General features: G+C 41.8%; 1 protein-coding gene across 19 annotated transcripts in view; it reads left to right on the top strand.

Annotated features, from left to right (window-relative positions):
* The first annotated feature begins 12 nt into the window (after nucleotides 1-12).
* arvcfb (ARVCF delta catenin family member b) overlaps nucleotides 13-8,826 on the top strand; it is a 158,575-nt gene continuing 149,761 nt past the window's right edge. For 6 of the 19 annotated variants that reach the window (XM_088618405.1, XM_088618389.1, XM_088618390.1 and 3 more), the window contains exon 1: nucleotides 13-866. The gene's annotated coding sequence lies outside the window, so the exon portion shown is untranslated. The remainder of the gene's footprint in view (nucleotides 867-8,826) is intronic. The other 13 variants (XM_088618404.1, XM_088618394.1, XM_088618406.1 and 10 more) reach the window with 4 other exon arrangements.

The following is an 8,826-nucleotide window of genomic DNA, read 5'->3' as shown; positions in this document are numbered from 1 at the left end:
TGTGTGCTGGTCTGTCAGTTTAGTGTTTTTATATGGGGGTGTTGTAGTGGACGGGGGGGAGAGAAAGGGAATTACACGGTCCTGACTGTTATTCTTCTTGCAACTCCATCAATCTTTTCTATTGGAAGGCTACAATCAGCGTGTTAGGATTCACTAGGACCACTTACCTTTTGGGGATATTTTTTAAGCAGCTGACGGAGGAGGGGGAGGAGGCAGAAAGACACCTGATTAGAGATCAATCTCTATCTCTTACTATCGCAAAAATAAATAAAAGCCGAAGGAAGAGGACCTTTGATTTTGCATTAGATGTTGGCACGCCTGCAATCAATGTAATTATTAAAGCTTGCAGACATTATCAAAGAAAAAAACTACCTGTAAAGGACCCGCGTGATTTTTTATTTTATTTTTGAAGGCAGTCGCTTAAACTGCATCGAAAAAAACGTGTTTATTCAGGAGCAAGGCTTTAGATACGAAAAAGCGAATTATTTAATTTCCACTGGATTTATGACATATCCGACACTCTTAAAGTGTCGGATAGTGAGCCAATTTTAGTGAGCCATTGTTTTTCGAACGGGATTGTTAGTTTTCTTTTTTTTTTTGCTTTAGAAGTTGAGCGAAGTGCACCCGTTTGCGCATTTCCAGATTAGCTCCGGTGGGCTATTTGCTCCAAGGAGTTTTTTCCCGATCCAAGTGGTGAATGCCGAGCAGTGCGCTCGGTTATCGTGTGTGAGGTGTTATTTTTATATAAAAAAACACCGTGTTTTGGGGCGAAGTGAGCCTGCCAACAAAAAGGGATCCATCTACTGATCCGATTCGAATACACCCCGCCGTCTACGTGCTTGGAAAACTCCGAACCGAGAGAGGAGGTAGGAATATCCCCAAATTTTAAAAATGCAATCGCCTCTTTGTACGGTGATGATATGGGGGGAATGTTCGTATTAAGAATGCGGGGAATTCGAGACCGAAACATGCAGAGTAAAAAATAAACAACCACCTTTTCTTGTTATGTTGACAGTCGAAATGCTTTCCGATTGTCGTGTTTATTTGGAAGGTTTCGGCCAAGGGATGCGGGGACCGATCTGTTGCCCACTTTGGGGGAAATAATATGTTTGTTTTGTAGGTGGTGATGGATACAGTGTATGAAACATGCCGCTGCAGCAGGTCTCATAGCGACTTCTTTTGCTTTCGCTGAGCAGTAGTTTAGTTTTGGAAACGCACTCATGCATAAGGTAAACACAACAGTGGAATGTTAACATTGTTACTAGTAAAACCACCTGCTTGGTAAAAACGAAACTGTGCACTAAAACAGCTGCTGTAAACGTCGTGAGCTGAACCCTAGAATCTTGCCCATTCGTTTCCCGTGAAATGTTTTCTGGAAGAGGCAAATGGCATTTATTTTCTCTTTCCAAAAGCCCTTCTTGAGTGGTTATGAAGATGTACCTGAGCGGCCCTCGTTATCTGTGCTTGCGGTTGCACGCTTTGCTTGAACCCCAGGGGGTCTGGGGCTTTAGGGAATTGCACTCATAATAATTATTCACAGGGGGTCCGTCGGGTTGTGTTTTGCAGCAAATTTACTTTCTGCTTCAATCTCACTGGTTCTCGTTTCTCTGTAGCGACCTGAAATGGATTTGGTGCAACAATTGGGAATCTGAGGGGGGGACGCTGGTACTGGAATGTCCTGAAAATAAGTTTTTTTAGAAGTATCAGGGGACAAAAAAGTAAGTTTTCTCAAAGTAACTGAACAGGAGGATCTGAGCCACTTAAGAATCTTCCAGATTTGATGCAATAAACCGTTAGAACAGCGGGTTTTAAAACGCGTAAATGTAACGTTTTGTCATTTACAGAACATAATTGAACCCGTATGATTTGGGTCCCTCGTTACGATTTTGGAACGAAATGTATTTTGTCCTTTAATATCACTTGACTAGATGTGGCTGAACTATTAAATGGCTTTGTCTGAAGTTCGACTTCAGTCGTGCTCAGATGCGAGTGTGAATGTTCTACGAAATCGAAATCTCTTTTTACAGTATTTCGCAAGCAGCCAAAATGCTGAAACGCCTTTTTTCCCCCTATCCCAGATTTTATTTGAGAGATTTTAATAAAATGTCGTTAACGCACGATGTGATGGAACCTAGATTTGAACTTAAAAATCCTTCACTTAATAGTCCCACTCTAAATTTCGAAAGAGGAGCTAATTGCAGGCTCATCGCTTGCTCTGACGGCAGGCAGGGTGTTGAATTCAGATGACATGACTGGTGGGTGAAAAAATAGATACTCTAGAAGGTCAATATAGATAACCATATAGTATGAATGAATAAAAATAGCTATTGAATCCAGTGACACGGTCAAACGCTGAATTCTGCTCCGCCCACGTGTGAATGAACGGTATGATGGTAACCACCACTTCACAAATCTAAATTTTAAAAGCGTAGAAAACAAGACTTTTAAAATAAGGAATACTTTATTACTTTATATACAGCTCCTTCTGTCTTGCACTTGGAGTCATTATCAGTAATACTATCCAGCGACCTTATGAGGGGTCTTGGTGTATTAGTGAGCCAAAGACAAAGACGGTTTTACACGTCCGAGAATACTGAGGTATTTATTTCAGTCTGAGGTTGTGCCTTATGTAACATTTGGCGTTTTTATTTTTGCATGTCAGCTTGTTGAGAAAGGTGTTTGTGTTTTTGGTAGTAATAAAATCAAGATCCAAACCTCTTTTATTTGCAAGATTAATTGAGGCGTTGCTCTTTAGTTTTCAGCAGTGGTGTATCCACGAAACGCTGACACGCCATCAGTGGCTTAGAACTGCTGGGGCTCTTATTCAGCAGCTATAGTTGGTAACGCTTGCTGAAGAAATACTGTTTTTTTTTTTGAAGGGCATGTGTGTGGGTCTCATCTCATGTGCAATGAAATATATTTTTGTGTGATTGTTTTGGAAATGGGTGGCATAGTAGTAACTTGCGCTGCTTTTTTGTGGCTCTGGGGTTCCTGGGTTAAATTCTGGATCATGGAATGTTCCGTGTGGAGTTTGCATGTTCCCCCACATCAGTGCTCCCTGGGTGCTCCGACTTCTGCTTTTGTTCTGAAGACGTGCAGATCAGGCTAATTGATGTCTCTAAATGTGCAGTTGACTTGTGTGTGTGTCCATGTCACGTGATGTCTTGGTGATCTGTCCAGGATATAACCACCCTGTCTTGTGTCCTTCGCCTTTCAGATGGGCTTTGGGTTCAGTAGGAATAAGCTGTTGTCTTATAATGGACGGACAGTATGATTTGGCCGGGCATATCACTCTGCAACTCACAACTGGCAGCCCACTGAAGCCCAGCAGGTGTGAGCCTGGTCAGTACCTGGATTGGAGACCTCCTGGGAAAGCTAAGGTTGCTGTTGGAAGAGGTGTTAGTGGGGCCAGCAGGGGACGTTCACCCTGAAGGTCCGTGTGATTCCTAATGCCCCATTATAGTGAAGGGGATACTATACTGTAAACAGACGCCGTCCTTTGGATGAGACGCAAAACCGTGGTCCTGACTCTCTGTGGTCATTAGAAATCCCAGGGCTTTTCTTGAAAAGAGTAGGGGTGTTACCCCAGCATCCTGGCCAAATTTCCCATTGGCCTTTACCAATCATGGCCTCCTAATAATCCCCATCTATGAATTGGCTTCATTACTCTGCTCTCCTCCCCACTGAGTGCTGGTGTGTGGGGAGCGTTCTGGCGCACTATGGCTGCTGTCGCATCATCCAGGTGGGGCTGCACACAGGTGGTGGTGGAGGGGATCCCCATTACCTGTAAAGAGGTTTGAGTGGAGTGTCCAGAAAAGCGCTATATAAGTGTAAGCAGTTATTATTATTATTATTATTATTATTATTATTATTTGTCAATTTTGAGTTAGTTGCCGGAGAGACCTGGTACTGTGTACCAATAAAACTTCTGGGCTCATGCCTGAATTTTCCCCTTTCCTTCCTCATCCTCATTTCATCCTTGGTGCTTTGACTGTTGGGCTTGAGTTAGCAGCACAGTGGATGAAAAAACTGGAGTCTGTGTGATGGACTCAAAAGGCTGGCTGAACACACGTTGGAAAGCATGCAGGTGGCCGTGCCTCAGTCAGATCGCCCAAGGATTATCGGCAGACATTGTGATTCGGATCTCGCGAGGTTAAATAACGCAGAATTAATGCCGCCGCAGCTTCTCTCTTTATTGTATCCAGAAATGTGGAGACTAAGAGCAGCATCAGATAAGAGGTGATTTCAGAATCTGACTCGAAAGGTATAATCTCCTAACTGTAATGCCCCAGCACGAAATTTATTCATTAACCTTGGAGCGTCCTGTGGGCCTTTTACAATATAGCACAGGAAAGTATGGTAGGAGGATTGACAGGCAGTGTTTAATATAAAAGAAGAGATTAGGGCTTAATTATTGTTGAAATCCTCAGGTCTGGCTTGGTGTTGCACGTGCGCAAGGCAGGTGTCATAAGACCTCAGATAAAAGGAACATGTTCTTGCACATGATATGTGACATAGGTGTGTTTTATAAGATATTAAAGGTAATGGGATGATTCATTGACTTCTTTACCCTCATTATTGGGATAACTAACACATGCCAAACGTTGCTTGGTTGCTTTTTTTATTTCCCAATATTTTATTGTACTTTATTTTTGAAAGAAATGTATCATCATCTGACATGTATGGCTTTGTTTGGCATCATAGTCTTCTGTGTCTACAAAAAGGCTCTTTTAAAAAAAAATTGGCTCTCTGGTGTGTGCCAGAGTTAAAAGCACACCGCAGATGTGTAAAGTTGATCTCAATAAATCTTTACGAGGTGAATTACAGACGTCACTCCCATCAGCTATGAGACGAGGCCGGCGTGATGCAATTTGAAAGTAGAGGGTTTTTTGTTTTGAGTTAAGGAGCAAAGAAAACGCGTTTCTGTAACTGTTGGGTGCACTGCTGTCAAAAAGTGTTTTTTTCTCAGCCATAGTGTAAGTAGTGAAGGTGTCCAGAAAAATCCTGCATGATTTTTCTGCATGTATATAATGAATAATGCTACCTGGGAGGAGATATGGTGGAAACCCTTTGTATTGGGTGTTGCTGTGAAGCAGTGGTTGTGTAGCTTACCACTGGCTGTAGTGTCCTTTGGGCTTTGGGAGTGTTCCTTTAGAGCTGTACAGCAACTAAAGAAATGCATTTAACACAGAGCCATTCAGCCTCAGCAGTATTATAAACCAATAGCTGGGATGTTTTTTCTTCCTTCCACTGCTGTATGATTTATAATGCTAATATGCACTAATGAGTAATTGTGTAAGGATTGTATCCCTTTGCCACCACACATTTAGTTTTTGTCCGGGACTAGTACAGAGATAACTAAACCCTTACGTGCTGCACATTTTAAATGCAGCTCCCTCAACTCCGTCAGGTCACCTCTTGTAAGGAGATGCGTGAGTCGGTTCACCTACCCTCTGTGTTTTTCTAAGCAAAATCTTTTTCCAAAAAGAAATTTGGATAACACTCTAGAAGTTCAGCCGTCAACCCCTTTGATCCTGTTTTATGGATTGTATTTGTGCTGTAGCTGGTTAAAGTTTGTCATAACATTTTTTTTACAAGTGTTGTGCAATGAGCACATGGGTTCTATTTTTTTTAATTACGTTTAGCAAATGAAGCTTTCCTTGTTGTTCACAATGCACTGTAGGTTTATACATTCTTCTTCTATGTTCTTCATTATTTTACTATGTTAAGCTGCTTTTTCTGCATGATTTCTCATATTAAAGTGCTCACTGGCAGTACCAAGACCTTTCATTTTAAACTTTCACTGTTGGCTTGGTAATTGCTTAATGTTGCACACAGTGTCTAAACCAGCTCCACAGATGGCTTTTACAAATTGTGAGCAAGACTAGAACATTTTAAAAATGATTTGCTTTCCCTAATAACGATTATTATTTTTATTATTATTATTATTATAATATAACAATTATTATATTTATCATTACGATTTGGTAATAACAATTAATGATATAGTATATATAATGAAATACTGTATATATACTTAAATCGATTGCAAGAAACCCTGTGGATGAACTGTTGTTCCTAGATTTGAACAAAGGTCCCATACAAGAGGAGACTGTTGGGCCTATCTAGCTAATTAACTATGGTTTCCTTCATTCTGTTCCAGAATCCCGCAACCCATACTTCTTGCAACTCATCTGTGATCAAGGTCCTGTAGTTAAGAACTAGAATCCATTCAGTATAAAGTTACTTATGGCAACTAATGTTATCATTTGTCTGATAACGTTCTGTCTTATAACATCGTACCTGATGTGGCTTGCTCATTTAGTACTGTGATATTCTATAGGTTTTATTGTCTTTCCTCAGAGTTCTCAAACTGACCTGGCAGATCAGCCTGTCAGGTCTTGGCTGTTTGACGAACTTGGTGTTGTGGTGATTAAATCACATGGTTTCTTGTTCTCAGTTCGACTGCAATGGACAAACCTCTATCCTGTGAGGAAATTCATGTTATGAATATAGTTGGACATGTTATGAAATAAACTGCTATTTTTTTCAAGACGGGATGACCTCTCCTCAGGCAAGTCTAGCTCTGACCTCTTGGAGGCATGAGAACCGGGTCCAGTGTATCTGGAGTTGCAGTGTGTTTTGCATTTCCCTTTAAAGGGACTCTTGTATTAAAAATGTATTAAAGGGGTAATACATTTCCTCTTCTGTGGAACAGATTGTAGAAGTCTTTATTCTCGCACTTCATTTCTGTGTGCAAGGGCAGTTTCACTGACCTTGAAACTGAAGTATTTAATTCCAAAAGTATGTGGATGTGAAGTCCGTCTTGCTGAATATTTCATGCTGGCTGTGTCTTTTTAGAGCTGAAAGGGGCAACATCCAAAACAGTTAAGCTTCACTGTTGTCTCTCACCTTCAAGAATAGCACAATTCGGCTAACTTTCTTCTTTGATCATAATTACAAGACAGGTAAAGAACAACTCTGCCTGGACATATAGTATATGTGTATCCTGATACTGTACATACAGTATAACCCTTGTATGTTGCTTTGGAAACTTGGATTATTCTAATGCATGAAGGAAAACTTGTATATGGACTGATATTCATTGTGTGTTTGTCCCTTAGAGAATTGTATTTTTTAGGATGGTCTGAGATCAGTGTACAGACTGGGACACTATGAGTGAAAGGTCTGGGAAGAGCCTGGTAAAATAGATATTGTAAGGAAAGTGTTGCTATTTAAAGTCTGTTACATACTGTTGATATTTGGTCCAATTTGCTTTGTCTAAATACCCTTCAGGTGGTTTAATGTGCATGTGGTGTTAATCCATTATAATAAACAGGCTTCAGTCCAGTGTCTGGGAGCACTGCAACATGGCAGGTGGTGCTCCAGTGTCCTGGGTTTAATTCCACCCTTTGACATCCTTCTGTGTGGAGTTTGCATGCTTTTTTTCAGGTTCCTCCACCCCTCTGGTTGGGTTGGATTGGTCATGGTTTCTTTCTCCATAGCCCAGTGATGGACAGTTATCCTGGTTATGTTTCCTGGGACAGATTCCAACTTGTCTGAGACCATTCCCAGGTTAAGAGGCTTGCTGGCGATGGATGGATGTTTACATTGCTTGTCAGACCTTGTCACCTGCCCAGAGGGCCGTTAGAGGCTTCGGGATTCCCTAAGGAGCGGCCTATGTGTGAAATACCTTGCAGTAAAGGAGGCTTAGTGTGGAACAATACGACTGGAATTTTATATCAGTCAAGCAAGCAAGGTTCTTAAAAATGTCCTCATGGGCTTGAAAATTCAAAATTGGACAGGCGTGTGTTTTCTAATAATGCAGCTGCTTCTTCTTGGTTATAGATTAAGGCTGAAATTGTAAATCATTTTCTTTGTGAATTGTTAACTTTGGGTGTGTTGTTTGTTTACTTGGGGAAAAAAGATGTAGTTTAATAATAATAATTAATTATTAATTGCTTACACTTATATAGCGCTTTTCTGGACACTCCACTCAAAGCGCTTTACAGGTAATGGGGACTCCCCTCCAGCACCACCAATGTGCAGCCCCACCTGGATGATGCGACGGCAGCCATAGTGCGCCAGAACGCTCACCACACATCAGCTATTAGTGGGGAGGAGAGCAGAGTAATGAAGCTAATTCATAGATGGGGATTATTAGGAGGCCATGATCCCATTGGTAAGGGCCAATGGGAAATTTGGCCAGGACGCCGGGGTTACACCCCTACTCTTTTTGAGAAACACCCTGGGATTTTTAATGACCACAGAGAGTCAGGACCTCGGTTTTACGTCTCATCCGAAGGACGGCGCCTGATTACAGTATAGTGTCCCCGTCACTATACTGGGGCATAAGGACCCACATGGACCGCAGGGTGAGCGCCCCCTGCTGGCCCCACTAACACCTCTTCCAGCAGCAACCTTAGTTTTTCCCAGGAGGTCTCCAATCCAGGTACTGACCAGGCTCACACCTGCTTTGCTGCAGTGGGCTGCCAGTTGTGAGTTGCAGGGTTATATGGCTGCTGGCTGTAGTTTAATTATCTAATTTTCCTAAAATTGGCTAAAAGTTGGAACGTGAATTTGTGTCGTACCGCTGTAAGTTAGTGTGCATTGTACCGGCGACTGTATGAAATCTGTTTTTGTCTGCGCAAAACGGGATTACCTTTGCCTCTTCCTGGAGGAAGTGATGCAGTCATGCAGCCATGTGTGAAGGGACTCCACAACAGACACCTGCTGCAGTGTCAGTTGGCGAGCCACTGAAATACTGTGAGGGATATCTCCTGCATTTAAATCTGGCATATTTTGCAGCACCTGATGTAAATCACC

The sequence above is a fragment of the Lepisosteus platostomus genome, chromosome 24 (genome assembly GCF_059453375.1).
Source record: "Lepisosteus platostomus isolate fLepPlt1 chromosome 24, fLepPlt1.hap1, whole genome shotgun sequence".
Taxonomy (NCBI): domain Eukaryota; kingdom Metazoa; phylum Chordata; class Actinopteri; order Semionotiformes; family Lepisosteidae; genus Lepisosteus; species Lepisosteus platostomus.
This window is presented reverse-complemented; position numbering and strand designations above follow the sequence as displayed.